Below are 18,310 nucleotides of genomic sequence, written 5' to 3'. Positions count from 1 at the left end.
TCGCCCAACCGCCGCTCGCTCTTCCTCCTTTCGTCCCGCGCCCCGCCCCGCCCCGCCCCGCCCCGCCCCGCCGTGTGCAAAGTCCCGGATGCGCAGGCGTCATTCGTCCCGGGGAGAGGGAGGGGTGCGGAGCTGCTGCATCCGGGTACCCGGGGCTCTGTTTTCTTTGCTGAAAGTGAGAGTGAGAGAGACCTTCGCCCGGCGGGACCCCGGGTTCACGGCCGCCCGCCGGGCCGGTGCAAACAGGGACGGGCCGGTGCAACTTCCACCGCCTGGGAAGCTGCAGACTCGGGCTGAGCCTCCCTGCACCCTTCGAGGCCACTTCCTCCTGACTGGTGTCCGGCGGGAGAGGGCGATCGCAGGGGGAACCCCAGGCTGGGGGACGGCGCCCCTCCCCCCCCCCCCCCCCCGCCCCGCGGACGTCTCAGGAGCTCCGTCACTGCAGGGTTAGCTTCGAAAAGGTTGCTTAACGCCCGTATTTTGTCCAGTAAAGGTCAAGAAAGTTGACCCATAACGAGGGGGTCAGAAAGAGAAGTCAGTTCCGAGGACTCTGCTTGGTGTTGGGGATTAAACAATGGTGACTTTTATTTCCGGGGATTTGTAAAGAGGAGAACATTCCAAGTATTACTTAATGCTTAATAAAGCATGACATGCCTCGAAATAACTTTTCATTGAATTAACTAATCACATCTGTAAATAGAGTCATTATATGAGGTTCTTTGCAAGTCAAGAGTGGCACTTTTACTTTCTTTGGAGGGAGATACAAATTCACTTTTCTCGTGTTTATCTTCACCCCACATCCCCCAAAGAAACGGAGGGAATAAAAACCTTATCACAGAATCTGCATCCGCTCATGTAACCTGCCTTGGCACTGTCACAGTATCATCTGCATCTCTAGGCAAGCATCGTGATGGAAATCACTCTTAAGGAAAGAAATATTTCCTTAGAAACATTTTTCTAAGTGGTATCAAGTAAACTGAGAAGACAGTGCCCAACTGCCAGGAACTTTTGCTGAATTTCTCATAAAGCTGTGTGAGTGGACAGAAAAAAATGAGTTTCAGTTTTGACAAGTATAAACGGGATGTGTTGGAATATAGCATGATGCAGTCTTGAGCTTTGGTTAAAACAGAAGGGGTGGTGAGAGTCTAAAAGGGTGGCTTAGTCGGTTAAGCATCTGCTTTCCAACTGGGTCTTTTTTTTTTTTTTAAAGATTTTATTTATTTATTCATGATAGACATAGAGAGAGACAGGCAGAGGGAAAAGCAGGCTCCAGGCAGGGAGCACGAAGCAGGACTCGATCCCAGGACTCCAGGATCACTCCCTGGGCCACAGGCAGGCGCTGAAACACTGAGCCACCCAGGGATCCCCTCCAACTGGGTCTTGATCCTGAGGTTTTTGGATGGAGCCTGCCACTGGGCTCCCTGCCCAGCAAGGAGCCTGCTTCTGTTTCTCCCTCTCCCACCTTCCCCTGCTTGTGCTCTCTGGGTCAAATAAATAAAATTAAATTTTAAAAAGAGTCTCTGTAAATGGTTCAAAATATCAGTCAAATGTGTGCCTAAAATAAGATGAGAAGAAAAATCCTGTACCTTAACAATAAGAATATTGGAAACACAATGGGAAACGTTACTTTGCCCTTGTGCATGATACTGGTATATTTGTATATAGAATATATGTAAATCTACCTGAGTTAAAGTCTACAAGAAATGTGTTTATTTTTCTAAGCAATACGGTCTTCTCTGAGCATCTATCCCCTCACATGATTCAAAATACAATTTCAGTTATTAAAGCATCTTGCACAGAATTTACAAGGTAATTCAAGCAGAAATGACGTTTTACAGTAGCATATCTACCTATCCAAGAATGTGACATTTTTCTACATTTATTTAAAATTGTTTAGGTCCTTCACTGTGGTAGGCAAATTAATGGCCCCCAAAGATGTCCACACTCTAACTCCCAGAACCTAGGAATGTTACTTTACAAAAGGACTTTTGCAGATGTGATTAAGGACCTTGTGATGAGATTATCACAAGGTTGTTGTGGGGCTGGAGGAGGTAGGCCCATCCAATCACAGGAGTGTTTATTAAAAGCCTGAGAAGGATGCCACAACCTGTTGCTGCTTCTGAAATGTTGGGGGTTATCTACAAGGGTCTGAGAAGCCTCTAGGAGCTTGTTGAGTCACCAAGGTAATGGGGATCTCAGTCCCATAACCTCATGGAATTGAATACTGCCAATACCTGAATAAGCCAAGATGTTGGAGATTCTCCCCTAGTCTCCAAAAGGAACACGGCCCTGCTGACGCCTTGACTTTAGCCAATATGAAAGATTTTTTCACTTGATAGGTAAATTCAACCCATTTACATTTATTGGAGTAACTGCAATGTTGATTTTATCACTTCCATTAGTATGTCTTACTTATTTTACTTTGCTTTTTTCACTTTTTCCCAATTTATTTTGCCAACTTGATCAAGTTTCTCTTTTTTCCTCCCTCTCCAATGCTTCTGCAATAGAGTTTCTGCAGTGCTTCATCATCCCATTAGTGATTTAATGTCTATCTTTTGGGGATGCCTGAGTGGCTCAGTGGTTGAGCGACTGCCTTTGCTCAGGGAGTCGCGCATCCGACTCCCCACAGGGAGCCTGCTTATCCCTCTTCCCATGTCTGCCTCTCTCTGTGTGTGTCTCATGAATAAATGAATAAATAAAAATCTTTTTTTAAAGGTGTATCTTTTTTTATCTCTACCAAACATGTAAGCCTGTTTCTCCTCTTTTCCTGTCTCTGTAGAATGTTTATTATATTAGATGCTGTTGGATAAGTTAAGAAAAATTTAGTGTCCCTTTCCCCTACCAATATTAAAATTTTTCATTAATTTTAATGACAGCTAATTCTGTAACAAGTGAGGCAATCCAATGATATACAAAGTAAAAACTAAAAATCCATTCCTTGAAGGTATGGAATACTCTAAAAGAGGTCCCCATTATTTCACTCATAAATTAGAAGTAACCAATGTTAACAGTTTAGTAAATGCCCTTTCATCTTTCTCCAAATTCTTTCAAATATACAAGCATGTTGATTTTTAGGAATATGGACTCATTCTGAAAAAAATGGACTTAAAACTGGTTTTTATAATCAGTATTCTTTAAGATAAGTCATAAAGATCTGATTTGTGTCTAATTATCAGCTGTATAATACTCTATAGTCTAGAAATACCAGAAATGGATCTTTTATCTACTATTGCTTATTCATGTGGTATCCAATTTTACCACCACTAAAAAACACGCTTTGTAACCAACATTGGATTCTGAAAACATCAGCAGTTACAAAGCTCCTAGTCCATGCTTCCAAGGTCAACAGAGCCATGTTCAGGATACAACCTGGAGCAGCTGATTGCAATTAGTACCCCCAGCACTATTCAGGGGGTTATCTTTGAGATACATGACATAGTAGCTAAGGGGTAAGCTCAGCTCTCTCAGACCAAGAGACAGGATCAGGGGAGCTTTCAACCAAAGAGCTTATCTAGAGTGAGCCTCAAGGAGGAAAAAGAGCTCTGAGTGATTCTGACATAAAAGACATATTTATTGATCTTACATCACAGGCGAGTTGACATCAGACATCCCTGTTGCTAGCTAGAGCTGCTGTAGCATCGTTAGCTACGCAGTAGTGCAGTATTCAAGGCAAGTAACACAAAGATCGATAAGCTCCAGTTTGATGTGTCCCAAGGAACTCCTGTCATTGGTTCAATCGTCATCCCATACGGGCTCATGCCTCCACTGCCTACAATTACTGAGCCACACTATAACCAGGCTGTTATTCCTAGTGCTCCTGATGGCCGTTTTTCAGGTTAGTAGCTCTGGCATGGAAGTATCAGGTTTACAGTAGAATTCGAGGCACCCCTCCATATATCAAGCTTGATGCATCTGTTTCCTGCCATGAAGACTTACCACATGAGGATGTTATCTGTAACATCACCGTGAAAGCTGCTCCTTTGTTCCCATTGCAGCCACTATGGAGAGGTGTTACGGATTCTGTACTGTCATTTGGCTTTGAGGGAGCCAGGAAAGCAAGTGAACAGTGCACAGATCCAGATGTGTATCTGTCGATATCATTCCCAACAACCCACAAAGGTGCAATTACTGGTGGTGGTTATTACAGTATAAAGACTGATGGGTGCCTCTGCCTGAGAGTGTGACGTTTGTGTCCATGCCTAATGGCCACCCATATTGCTCATTTGAGAATTACTCTACTTTGCACAGCAATATAACTCTTCAGTGCACACCCTGCTCACTAGGGTGCTGCTACTCAATTAGACAAGCTGTTTCAGCCACACTCACCTGAATGTCAAAAGAACCATAATTAACCATATGTGGATTGTGTTGCACAACCTTCACAAGGAATTTTACTTCAGTAATGGCACAGCCATGGAAGGCAAAAAACAAAACAAACAAAGAAACAAATAAACAACTAGAAAATGTCCACTGGTCCAGAATGGAAACAGGAGTACAGCACAAAGGCTACCCTATTGATGCTGTAAAAAACTTCATTTTCAAAGGTTAGATGTCATGCAGTCTACTGCATGCTTGCTCCCTCAAGTCCTTTCACAGCCAGCCTTTACTTGACCATGCTTGATTTTTGCTGCTTTGGCTCAACAATCAAACAATCTCAGGTACTGTCTCAGGAGACTCGGTACTTGTCTGGCCCTGTGAACTATTCTGTCTTCAACCTAACAACAGATGACCTTTAGTTCAAGGTACCATGCAGTGAAACCATGATGTCGTAGCAGCTGGGCAGGATCTTACATATTAATATGCTTTTCAGAGGCAAAATATGACACGTATCAACTAATCTGGCCAATGAAACAATTATGCCCTGAGTAGTCATCTGGCCGTTGCCCTCATTTTCAGCAATCATTTCGTCAAAGCACATTATTGGGTAAGTTTTTACTAGGAGACATCCTACGCTTGGAGAGTTGACCTCGTAGGCAGCTTGGGTGGGTGAGATTTTTAAACCTTATAAGATTTGCGACTTTGCTAGGAACAAAAGTCACAAGCCACCACTTTATTTATTTTAAGGTTTATTTATTTATTTTAGAGAAAGAGAGAGCGGGGGGGGGGGGAGAGGGGCGAAGGGAGAAGGGGAGAGAGAATCTCAAGCAGACTCCCTGCCATGACCCTGAGATCATGACTTGGGTCAAAATCAAGTGTTGGATGTTTAACCCACCAAGCCACCCAGACACCCCAGTCACATGCCACTTTAAGCACTGGTACTTTTACTGCTAAATGATAAAGTCTCAAAAGTGAAATTGCTGGCACTAAGAAATGCATGGAATTGTTGGATCATTATATTGTACACCTGAAACTAATATAACACTTGAGTATATGTTAAGTATATTTGAATAAATGAAAAGAATGAATTTCTAGGTTAAAGGGTCTGTGTGACTGAATATATTGCCATATTATTTCCAAAGAGGTTGTAGCAATAGTGTATGAGAGAAAGCCTTTCCGATGCCCCAGACCAGTTCATTTCCCCCATTATAGGTTATCTTATTTTCCTGTGCCTCATATTATTAGCATTTATCACAATTGTAATAATTAGTTTTAATTCATTTTGTATAATTTTCCTGCTAGAACATAAATTACATAAGGACAGCCTTACTTATTGACCCTCATCATTCCAGACAGTGCACTGCATATAGTAGGCATTCAGTGTTTACTGAATAAACAAATGAAACAAAATCTCAAATAAGTATAGAAGGAAAGGCAGAGGGAAAAGAAGGGAACATTCTAGAGAAAGACAAAGGTCTTAGCAAAATCTTAGAAATGGAAATGCCCGTTTTATTATTTGTGGACAGAAAATAAGTGAGGTTGGTTAAAGCAATGAGTTTGTGGTGGGGAATTTGGGGAAGATAAAACTGGAAATGCAGAGTTAGAGCAGATTATGATGAGCCATAAATGTGAACATCTGCTTCTCAAGCAGCAGGGTCCTAGTTTGTCAGAAATACAGAACTGCCCTTCCAAAGCTAACTGGATACACTGAGATGGTGAATAGCTTTACCTAATTGGATTGGAAAGAAGAAAATACTCACAGGATTTGGGGAATAAAGTTCAAAAGAGTTTTAATTTTAACATATGCTCTTCTTAGACACCTAACACAGTCAGCTATACTACAAAAAAATGCCTAATCTCACACCCTATTATGCACTATAGAGTACAATGGTAAAACACTGTCCTTAATGAACACACTCAGCTTCCTTTCTACAACTTCCAGAATCCTCTGCCATGAGGACTTACTAAAGCAGTTTTAAACCCTTTATTTTTCCTTGACATTCTGCTGAAAAGATTTTGATTAAAACTATAGAAAACAACAGAACATAGAGGACACTGACAATAGTAGTTTCTCTGGGGTGCTGGGAAGGAAAACCAGTAGCCTCAAGAAAAAAGTGGGAAAACAGGGGTCAAGATAGGTTTAAACTAATTAGAATAGTCTTAAAATTGAAATAAAATGTACCAGGGAGCCTGGGTGGCTCAGTCAGTTAAGCATCAGAATCTTGATTTCAGCTCAGCTCATGACCTTGGGATCTTGAGATTGAGCCACATGTCGGGCTCTGTGTTCATTGCAGAGTCTACTTGAGATTTTTTCTGCCCCTCCCCCTCAAATCAATAAACAAAATCTTTAAAAATTGAAATACAGGGACGCCTGGGTGGCTCAGCCATTGATCGCCTGCCTTTGGCTCAGGGGGTGATCCCAGAGTCCCGGGATGGAGTCCCGCATCAGGCTCTCTGCATGGAGCCTGCTTCTCCTCCTTCTTCCTGTTATCTCTGCCTCTCTCTGTGTGTATCTCATGAATAAATAAATACAATCTTTTTAAAAATTGAAATACAGTGTACTTACCAGAACATTCATCCTTTTAAAGTATATAATTCTATGGTTTTTAGCATATCTACAATGTTGTGGATTCCAGACATTCATTAATTCCAGAGCTTTTTTGTCACCCCAAAAAGAGATGCCCTACCCATTGGCAATCATGCCTCATTCCCCTCCCTCCCAGTCCTCTGAAACCACAAATATCCTTTCTGTTTGTATGGATTTGCCTATTATGGACATTTTATATAAAAGGAATCATACAACATCTGTTCTCTAGCATCTGGCTTCTGTCACTTAGCATGTTTTCTGAGTTCATCCATGTTGTAGCATGTATCCATATTTTATTCCTTTTTATGGCTAAATAATATTTCATTGTATGGATATACCACATTTTGTTTATCCACTCATCAGCTGATGGACATTGGGTTGTTTCTTCCTTTTGGCTATTATGAATAGCATCCATGTACAAGTTTTTGTATGAACATGTCTTCAGTTCTCTTGGGTATATACCTATGCGTGGAATTGCTGGGTCATTTGATAATCCTGTATTGAACTATTTGTGGGATTATCAGACTGTTTTCCACAGTGACTGCACCATTTTACATCTCCACCAGTAATGTATGAGGATTCCTATTTGTCTACATCCTTGCCAGCACATTATTTTCTCTCGCTCTTAATTTCTAATGATAGTGGATATGAATTTAGAGGAGTTTTGGTGTAAAGAAAAACAAAGAATTGGGCGGCACCTAGAGAAGGTGGTTGGATCAAGCTTTTTTTGTTTTTTGTTTTGTTTTGTTTTAAGATGGGTTATATTTAGCATATTTGTGTACTGATGGAAATAACTTAGTAGAAAGGGAAAAATGGATGATGTGGGAGAGACATTGGATGGTTATGAGGTCCAAGTTCTTGAATAGGAGTGAGGATAGGTCTAGAGAACAAGTGGAGGAGCAGGCTTTCTATGTGAGCACAGACAGTTTATCCAACACAACAGGTGGTGCAATGGTCTGAATGTTTGTGCCCCTCCATTCATATGCTGAAATCTGACCCCCAAAGTGATTGATTTAGGAGATGGGGCCTTTGGGAGGTGATTAGGTCATGAGAGTGGAGCCCTTATGATTGGAATTAGTGCCCTTCTAAAAGAGACCCTAGAGAGATCCCTCACCCCTCCACCATGTGAAGACAGTGAAAAGTCAGCAGTCTGCAACCCATAAGGTCTTCATCAGAACCCAACCATATTAGCACCGATCTTGGACTTCCAGCCTTCAGAACCATGAGAAAGAAGTTTTTGTTGTTATAAGCCACTGAGTACCACGGAGTCTGTGGTACTTTGTTATGCCACCCAAACACACTAGGACAAGTGGGAAGACAGCATGTGAGTACAGGTGGAGGTAGGACAGCTTGGTGGTGAGCACTTGTAGAAGTACTCTTATGATTTTTTTCCCATTGAAATAAGTAACTGAGATTGAAGAGGGGCAAGAGATATTGGAGATCTGAAGAAAAAGAAGTTCCAATCCAGTCATCTAGGGTGACAGTGACTAGACAACAGTAGGACAGTGAGGCAGCACTCAGAGCCACTTGAGGTTGTGATCATCATGAGTTTCAAATGAGACCAGTCAGTATTATTTTTTTCCAGCATCTGATCTTCTCTTAGAAATTTCAGGTTTTTAAATTTTTTTATTTTTTAAGATTTTTATTTGTTATTTAATGAGAGACACAAAGGGGGCCTGAGGCACAGGCAGAGGGAGAAGCAGGCTCCATGCACGGAGCCCGATGTGGGACCCGATCCCCGGACTGGGATCATGCCCTGAGCCGAAGGCAGATGTCCAACTGCTAAGACACTCAGGCATCCCAGAAATTTCAGTTTTAAATGGATGGAGTAAATACTGAGTTTACATTACATACACAAAAGGCATTTTTCAATTTGCTATTTCTATGTTAATTGCAAATGCTTCATGCTAGATTTTATTAAAGGTAGGGGCTTTTGGTAACAGCAAAGAGTAATACATCCTGGTTCAGTTTTTCTGTTCAAGTTATTTATTTTAGTGCTATTATTTCTCTTGAGGATAAAGTTGCTGAATAAAGAAAGGAGGATCTGGGGATCCCTGGGTGGCTCAGCGGTTTGGCGTCTGCCTTTGGCCCGGAGCGCGATCCTGGGGTCCCGGGATCGAGTCCCACGTTGGGCTCCCGGCATGGAGCCTGCTTCTCCCTCTTCCTGTGTCTCTGCCTCTCTCTCTCTCTCTCAATCTCTGTGTCTATCATGGATAAAAATAAATAAATAAATCTTTAAAAAAAGAAAGGAGGATGTGAAACTGACTAGGTTTGAATCTTTCCATCTACATATTATTTTCAGAAAAAGGGGGAGTCTAGGAGTAAATGGTAGCTTCTTTACGAATCTGTATTCTCTAGAAATGTCTGGAATTCTGAATTATGCTTGGTCATCCATTCATTCATTCAATCAACAAACATTTTCTCACTATTTCCTCCTTTACCAGTTACAGGAAAAATAAAACTGAAGGAAATATGATTCCTACCTTGAAATATATCACAGGTATCTGGAGATTACAGTGTTTTTAGGAAAGGCAGATATACTTTTATTTGAACCAATTCTTTTAGAGAATTTGGCTCTATGCAGTATTACATAAAATTAGCATTGATAAAGATAAAATATTATGAAATTTTTTAATAAAAAGTTAAAACACATTAATAAATTTACATTACATATAAAAATCTTTTTGGTAAGGCCTCTACTTTTTTAACAGTAGTGTGCTCCTGAAAGACTTCCTGTCACAAGTACACCCATGTGCTTCACGGAATCTTAATGAGAATATTAGAGTCTTAAAGTTTTTATGCTTTCCTTTTTGAAGGGTCTTTCAAAGAATTAACCATTTTGTGAACCTAGTAGTGCTTGTGTTTCAGGCTTCCATTGAGTCCAAGGGCAGAAGCCCAGAGTCATTTGGCTGCAGGACACACAGATGGACGGCGTGTGGCAGTATTTAAATGCTGCAGCCACCGTTCTACATATTGATCGCAAATGCATCCCAGGATTTTATTTTCCTATTGCTCTGTAAATGTTTGCCAAACAGAATATGGAAAATGAATAGGCAGTTTTCTTGCACAATTCTTAATAAATGAAATGGTCAAAATGAACTTCATCACTTAAGAAAAGAATAAATAAAATTTAGTCCCTGAATATGGCTGGTGTAGATTGTTACTGTGGGGTAACTTAGTGTGGTCAAAGGATTATTTTCATTCAAAATTCTGAAAAATCAAGGTTCTTTTTGTTTCCATAATACTTAAAAAATAAAATATAAACAAGCTATCAAATCACCGAGGTTTCACTCATATAACTGTAATTACAGATTAAAAAGTTGGTTTTGAATTTATTTTTCCAGGACTTCTAAATTATGAGCATTATTTCAATGAAAGAATGAACCTGTTGTTTAAAACTGAAATACAATTTTATTTCATGGACTTTTTTCTCATATAGTACATAAAACAATGAATTTGATGCCATCCCCAAAACATAGTGGGGAGGATGTGTATCTTCCTTATTATTCTTTACATTCTAAGATGATTAATATCTTTGCTCATAGTGATTGATATCAGACTAGGTAGCTTAAACACAGAAATTTTTTTTTTCACTGTTCTGGAGGCTGGAAGTTCAAGAGCAAGGTGTTGGCAGGGTTAGTTTCTAGTGAGGCTTATACCTAGCTTGCAGATGGTTACCTTGTCACTGTGCACTCACGTGGCCTTTTCTGTGTGAATGTGTGCTTCTGGTGTCTCCTCCTCCTCCTCTTCTTTTTTCTTTTTTTTTAAGATTTTATTTATTTATTCATGAAAGACACAAAGAGAGAGGCAGAGGGAGAAGGAGGCTCCCTGAGGGGAGCCTGATGTGGGACTCGATCCCAGAACCCTGGGATCATGCCCTGAGTGGAAGGCAGATGCTCAACCACTGAGCCACCCTGGTGCCCGTCCTTCTCTTCTTATAAGGACAACAAGCCCTATTGGACTGGGGCCCTATACATATGACCTCATTTAATCCTAATGACTTCTTTGAAGACCCTGTCTTCAAATATAATCACATTCAGGGTTAGAGCTTCAACATATGAGCTGGGGTGGGGGTGGGGGACACATTTCAGTCCATAACAGTACTATTAAAAGACTTTATGTAAAGCTAATTTTAATTTGTGGTTACTGTCCTTGTGTGTGTGTGTGTGTGTGTGTGTGTGTGTGTGTGTGTTTTAAGATTTTATTTATTTATTCATGAGAGGCAGAGACACAGGCAGAGGGAGAAGTAAGTTCCATGCAGGGGCCCGATGCGGGACTCGATCCCTGATCCCAGGATCAGGCCCTGAGCCAAAGGCAGACGCTCAACTGCTGAGCCACCCAGGCGTCCTTGGTTACTGTCCTTGTACATAAACTTTCTCAGTATTTCTCTGCCTTTCAAATATGATGCTATCACAAAGAGTTTGCTCTGAGAAAATGTGCTTCCTTATTTCTCACATTGCCATTTCATCCCAATATACTATAATATAGGTAGATCTACTGAGTGCTCAGTATATTCCAGGAATTGTCCCAGATTCTGGGAATGCATCCATGAAAGAATCATAGCCCCTGGTCTCAACTCATGTCTGACCAGACCTTAAAGAATTCAGAAAATTCTACCTTCAAAGAAATTTAGGAGTATGGGAATACCAGATTGTGAACAACCTTACAACCTTACTTAACAATTCAACTTGCTTGTTTTAAAAAAAAAAAGTGTTTTTGCATTAATTCGTTTATTCAACCAATATTTTTTGAGCATTAACTTTGAGCCTAAGATACAGAAATAAACAAATTAGATAAAGTACCTGGTCTCATGAAACTTGTATTTTCATGGAAGAGACAGAAAATAAGCAAATCAACAAAAAATATAATGTCAGATAGTGATAAATACGTTGAGTTAAAACAAGGCTAAAGAGAAAAGACAACTTGTGAGGTAGGCTGCTATGCAAGACGGGGTGAGGGAAGGCCTCTTTTAAAGGATAACATCTGAACAGTAACCTTGAAAGGAGTGAAGGGAGACACCTGGGTGGCTCAATCAAGTGGTTGAGCGTCTGCCTTTGGCTCAGGTGGTGAACCTGGAGTTCTGGAATTGAGTCCCACATCCGGCTCCCCTCAAGGAGCCTGCTTCTCCCTCTGCCTGTGTCTCTGCCTCTCTCTGTGTGTCTCTCATGAATAAATAAATAAAATCTTAAAAAAAAAAAAAAAAGAAAGAAAAGAAAAGAAAAAAAAGAGTGAAGGAGTTCACCATATGATATGGGTATGTGGAGAATAAACATTCCCAGTCGAAAGGCCAAGTACAAAGGTTCTAGGGCAGGAGTCTGGCAAGTTTCAGGGTCTGCAAGGAAGCCAATGTGACAGAACGGAGTGAGCCAAGGAGAAGGTGATAGTGACAATAGTGATGAAGTGGCCAGGAGTTAGAGCATGAAGGCTTTTGTAGGATTTTGTTCTACAAGATGAAAAGCCATTGAAGCATCTGGAGAACAGAAGTAATAGAATCTGATTTACATTTTAAAGCCTCTCTGGCTGCTGTGTGGAGAAAAGGTGGGAGAGTGGAAGCCTAAGATGAAGCAAGGAGACAATTGCGGTGATTGAAGTGAGAAATGAGGCTGGCAGGCACTAAAATGATAGCATGGCCGCATTGTGTGCATGAATGTGTGTGTGTGCACGCGTCTGTGTATATGTGTTTTAAGGTAGGCCCAACAGATGTTATTATCACCAACTGATTAGTAATTTTTTTATTAGTAATTTTTAATCATGAAATGTTACATAAAAAATAACTAACATCTACAATATTCCTAACCAATACTTCTCAAACCTGTCCATTAAAAACAAGAGAAGTCTGAGAAACTGTCACAGCTACTATACCTCAACCTCATTCTTAGAGCATTTTCAGATGCAATCAACTCTGTGAAGAGCACTTAAGGTTTCTCTTTTAATTCCAATAAGAGGCAGTGCTACTCAAAATCAATTTGTTGAAGACTTAGACACCTGGAGTTCAAAAAAACTGAGCTATCATAGTCATTCTCTGAGGGAATGGGCTCCGAGTTTTACATGATTTGTTTTTGGACATAGTGAAGTAAATTAGAAGTGGGACTAACCCATATCCAGCTTCCATTTCAATTCTTATTTCATTATCCATATGGATTGAACTTTAAAACATTACAAATTTAAACTTTGGTAAGATATTAAGAATTTCCTGGATAGCATTGTTGCAAAAGTTGGCTTTGGTATCCCATTGGCATGGACGGTAACCATAGCATAAGTTTAATCACAAAGTGGAAAACTTCAACTTTAGCAAGATTGACCAAGTGTTGATAGTTATTGAGGCTACACACAATGAACAGACGAAGGTTTATTATCCTGCAATATTTACTTCTCTATATGCCTGAAGTTTTCCATTATCAAAAGTTAAAAAATAAAATTATTATTTATATTATAAAAGACAAATCTGATGGGTAAGAGGAGCTAGCTAGCAATAAAGTAATGAAGTGAAGGGAAGGTAGTACACCTGGTAGATTTTTACTTTCTTTTACACTTTCTTTCTATAATTTTAGTGTATATGGACATAGCTGAATTCACTACACTATCATCAGAACCTTCAGCATCACAATCTTACTTATGACTCTAATGTCTTATACAAATCTCCATCCCCACCTATGCGGTTTCTGCATAGGCAAGGCAAAGGTATTGCAAGGACTGGTACAGGGAATAAGCCTCTGACTTATAAATCTTCTATTATACAGGTGAGTTCTTTATGGCCTCGGGTTTTAAGTGGTACAGAGGAAGCCGTTTAGAAGGATCAATCTGAATTTAATGTGTTTGGCATTTTTTACTTTTTTCCACATCTGTGGAAGAGGCCCAGAGTATCAGGGATTTCAGAGAGAGCTAAAGCATCTACACTTCTATCGAATTTAATAGTCTCCTCAGGACAATCAATTTGGACTTGGAGAACACATAATGCTTCAGTGTCTAATGAGTCTGAAAACTATTTCTCCTGAGGAAATTTTTATGTAGCCTCCTAATAGAGAAAGCAGGTCTCGACCTAAGAAATTCACAAGGGCAGTATCACGTAATGCAAAGGCGTGACTTTCAGAGAAAGGGCCAAGGGTAACAGTTATGGATTCCAGTAAAGGAACTCTTTGAACCTGACTAGAAACTTTCACTGCTAAGATATTTTTATTACTCCAAGTTCTTCATGTATAATGGATGGGATTTAAAGTTGATAGAGTTGCTTTGGTATCTATTAACACGGTGGAAATTTCTTTGTTCAAGGGTAGTTTAATTTTCTTTGTTGATTTAAGGAATTATTGAAAGTAACATACCAGGCAACTTCTTGGAGCTTTGTCACTGTTGACAGTTATCACCAGAATCTGGGAGCTTGGGGCTCTCTTACAGGGCAACAGGATTGTTTAACAGGCCTTCCATTTAAAAGTGAACAGTTCTTTCTCTCTCTCTCCCCAAATTAAAAAAAAAAAATCTTAAAAACAAAACAAACAGATGAAAAAGGAGGGCACCTGGGTGGTTCAGTCACTTAAGTGTCTGCCTTTGGCTCAGGTCATGATCCCAGGGTCCTGAGATAGAGCTCAGCATGGGGCTCCCTGCTCAGGAGGGAGTCTACTTTTCCTTCTCCTCTGCCCCTCCTCTCATGAGCACTAGGGCTCTCTCTCTCTCTCTCTCTCTCTCAAATAAATAAAATATTTTTAAAAATATTCAGGGATGCCTGGGTGGCTCAGCCCCCTTTGGCTTGGGGTGTAATCCTGGGGTCCCGGGGTTGAGTCCCGCATCAGGCTCCCTGCACAGAGCCTGCTCTCCCTCTGCCTGTGTCTCTGCCTCTCTCTGTGTGTCTCTCATGAACGAATGAATGAATGATGAATGAATAAATAAATAAAATCTTTAAAAATAAATAAAAATTTTAAAATGTTCAGCAAGAGGTTGAAACTCTGGGAGAGGAGAGCCATTCCATTCAAATTCACCTTTTTTAATAAATCATTGAGTTCTGTGTGAAGTCCCTTAACAAAATGGGCACACAGGGCAAAACTAGTCCCAGGGTCTTTGTGACCAGTGTGTGGTTTAAATACTAACTCCAAATGAATTCAGAAATCTCTGCTGGCTCACTCTTTTGGTTTACAGGGTTATGTTACAGCCCAGTATATCCTTATAAGAAAAACTTTGGGAATTGCTTATTTATCTCTGAAAGCATGTTTTGTGGGGTCCTCAAAATCTTAGGTAGGGACTTTCCATATATTTCTTAAAGCCATTTTTAAAAGAGTTTTATTTATCTGATAGAGTACGTGTGTACTGCGCACACCAGTGGGGGAGGGGCAGTGGGAAAAGATGAGGGATAAGTAGACTCCCCTCTGAGCACAGAGCCCAAGGTGGGGCCAATCTCAGGACCCTGAGGTCATGACCTGAGCTGAAGTCAGACGCCCAACTGACTGAGTCACCCAAGCACCCCTTGAAGCCATTTTTGAGCGTCTTCTGGACTAACTATCATATTAACAAACTGGTAAAAGTCAGGTAGTCTAGGAGCATAGGCACCAAGAAAAAGTTCAAATTCTTCTATAATTTTAATTTGCTCCTTTTGAGGGTCTTAAAATCATTTATGATAGGTCAATGTTTGGCTTGAGACTGAGTTTAAATTCTGCTGAGACTAAGATCCCTGGTTCATTAGAATGTCTTATCTTAAAGGACAGCTGATATTTTTGGGGCTTTGGAGGGAAAGAGTAAAAGATCAGAGTGGTTAGTGGGTTCAGAATAATCAGGTAGAGGAGGATAAAGAGGAGCAGAGGGATTAGCTGGAGGTTGCTCAAATCACTCGTGTCAGAGACACCTGGGTGGCTCAGCGGTTGGGCGCCTGCCTTTGGCTCAGGTTGTGATCCCAGGATCCAGGATCGAGTCCCGCATCAGGCTCCCTGAGAGGAGCCTGCTTCTCCCTCTGCCTATGTCTTTGCCTCTCTCTGTCTCTCTTAGTTTGTGTCTCTCATGAATAAATAAATAATTTTTTTAAAAAAGTCACTCATGTCAGAGCTTTGGACTTAAGTTTTTCATTGGCTTATTGTAATGATTCCTCTAGAGAGTCTATTTTATAGTCATTTTGTGTTTTGGAGACCTCTGTACCAATAAAGGAATATATTCCATTGTTTTTGCAAAGTTCAGGATCATCTCTTTCAGGGGTACCCCTCAGGTGAACCAACTTATTTAAGTTAAAATTCCCCAAGGTGGCCACTGAAATTCCAAGTTATCCTAAGTAGAGTGCACCCATTTTCCCAAAAAGGGACAAGAGCCTGGTTGGTAAGTGGATATACATATAGGAAGCAGGAGTTTGTTTTTAAAGATTTTATTTATTTATTCATGAGAGACACAGAGGGAGAGGCAGAGATACATGCAGAGGGAAAAGCAGGCGCTCTGCGGGGAGCCCATTGCAGGACTCCATCCTAGGACCCCAGGATCATGACCTGAGCCGAAGACACATACTCAACCACTAAGCCACCCAGGTGCCCTGGAAGCAGGAGTTTTTGAAAGAAGTGGGTAAAGAGTTTTTAGACCACTTGGAACGAATCTTTGCCTTAGATTCTCTAAAATGGCTGGATCCATAGGGACCCTGAGAATTTTACTGCTGTCTAGAAACCCAGGGAATCATGGGTTTTTCTTCTTACAAATAGAAAGGTACCCAAGAAGTTTGAACAAAACACAGATATACACAATAAAATCAGAGAGCTCAAAACACAAAGAGAATGGAGCTACAGGCTTCTTTGGTAGACCAGCTGTTTGTCAGTTAGGTCCTTTGCATCTATAAATTCATTGGAGAGGTTGACTGTGTCTCAAATATCCAGCATTTTTTAAACATTCTGAAACATGGGCAGCCTGGGTTGCTCAGTGGTTTAGCGCTGCCTTCAGCCCAGGGCATGACCCTGGAGACCCGGGATCAAGTTCCATGTCGGGCTCCCTACGTGGAGCCTGCTTCTCCCTCTGCCTATGTCTCTGCCTCTCTCTCTCTCTCCCTGTTTCTCGTGAATAAATAAATAAAACCTTAAAAAAATATTCTGAAACACACTGGATGTTACCATAAGCTAAAGCTCTCTTTCTCAGGGAAAATCGTTTTCAAACACAGATGTAATTTGAATTTGTGAAATCAATACTGAATCCCAAATAAGTTATCATTCTAGAAAAGAAATGGAGAAAGTCTTATTAAATTTGGTTGCCCTTTTCCAGTGACATTTGATTCCATATATTCAATCCATTTGATTCAGTTCTGAAGCAATCTTCTTTGCAAAAAATGAATCACTTCTTTACTGTAAAAGTTTTTGTTGCAACTCATACATAACATCAAATAACTCGGGAGCAGATAGTTTGTCTTTTTCTAGGCTCCTGATAGCTTCTTCAAAGATCATCAAGCAGTTCTGGAAGAATGGCATATACATTTCTGTTGTACTGTAATCCTTTTCTCTACTCTCATCTTCAGTGTATTTCCAAATTAGAGAAGAACATTTGTCTTCTCCCACACTTTGAAAATAGGATTTTACGGTAGGCCAACATTTTGACATCTTTTCTATGTCTGGCAACGGTGACAACCATCTTGTAGGCATATGTTTAAGGCATCTATCTCCTTCTGTTTCTAAAAGTCAACTCTTATTAAGTGTTTCTGCATGTTTTGAAGAAACTGAAGTCACAGAAAACTTTCATTATAAAAGCCTCAATGTCCCAAGAAAGCAAATCACATCCCTTTTTAGCAGTCTGTGGTGTACAAAGTGTGCAGGACATTTGGCAGATTTGATGTTTTAATTTTCTTTGGTAAGAAGTTTATAGACTGAATGGAATTTGCTGAAATTTACATCTGTGCTATCTGCTGAATATGCAAAAAGGTGAGCCAAGTCCAGTTTGTATTTGGAAAGAACATCAATAAAAAAAAAAAGGAAAGAATATCAATGTTCTTTTCATGTTTCCTGAGGTTTCACTAAAATCTTCATAGAGGGATGCCTGGGTGGCTCAGTGGTTGAGCGCCTGTCTTTGGCTCAAGGCATGATCCTGGAGTCCCGGGATCAAGTCCTGTGTCGGGCTCCCTGCATGGAGCCTGCCTCTTTCTCTGCGTGTCTCTCATGAATAAATAAATAAAATCTTTTTAAAAAAATCTTCATAGAAATCAGGAAGATGATTTGAAACTTCATTTTTCAAATCAAAGTACCTAAGAGCGAGGGGGAATACTTTTTTATTGCCATGATACAACACATTACTGGATATACTGTAGAAGGCACAATTACTGGTAAGAGCTGACAGTATCAGTTCTACACTGTAAGGGGTCTGTGATCAAAATTTCCTTTTTTGTTTACACACAGGACATTTTAGTTGCAACCTCTGAATCAGGAAATGTAACTATTTTTTTAATTTTTATTTTATTTTATAAGATTTTCT

The sequence above is a fragment of the Canis aureus genome, chromosome 5 (genome assembly GCF_053574225.1).
Source record: "Canis aureus isolate CA01 chromosome 5, VMU_Caureus_v.1.0, whole genome shotgun sequence".
NCBI classification, from domain to species: domain Eukaryota; kingdom Metazoa; phylum Chordata; class Mammalia; order Carnivora; family Canidae; genus Canis; species Canis aureus.
The sequence above is the reverse complement of the archived record's forward strand: the minus strand, read 5'-3'. Positions refer to the sequence as shown.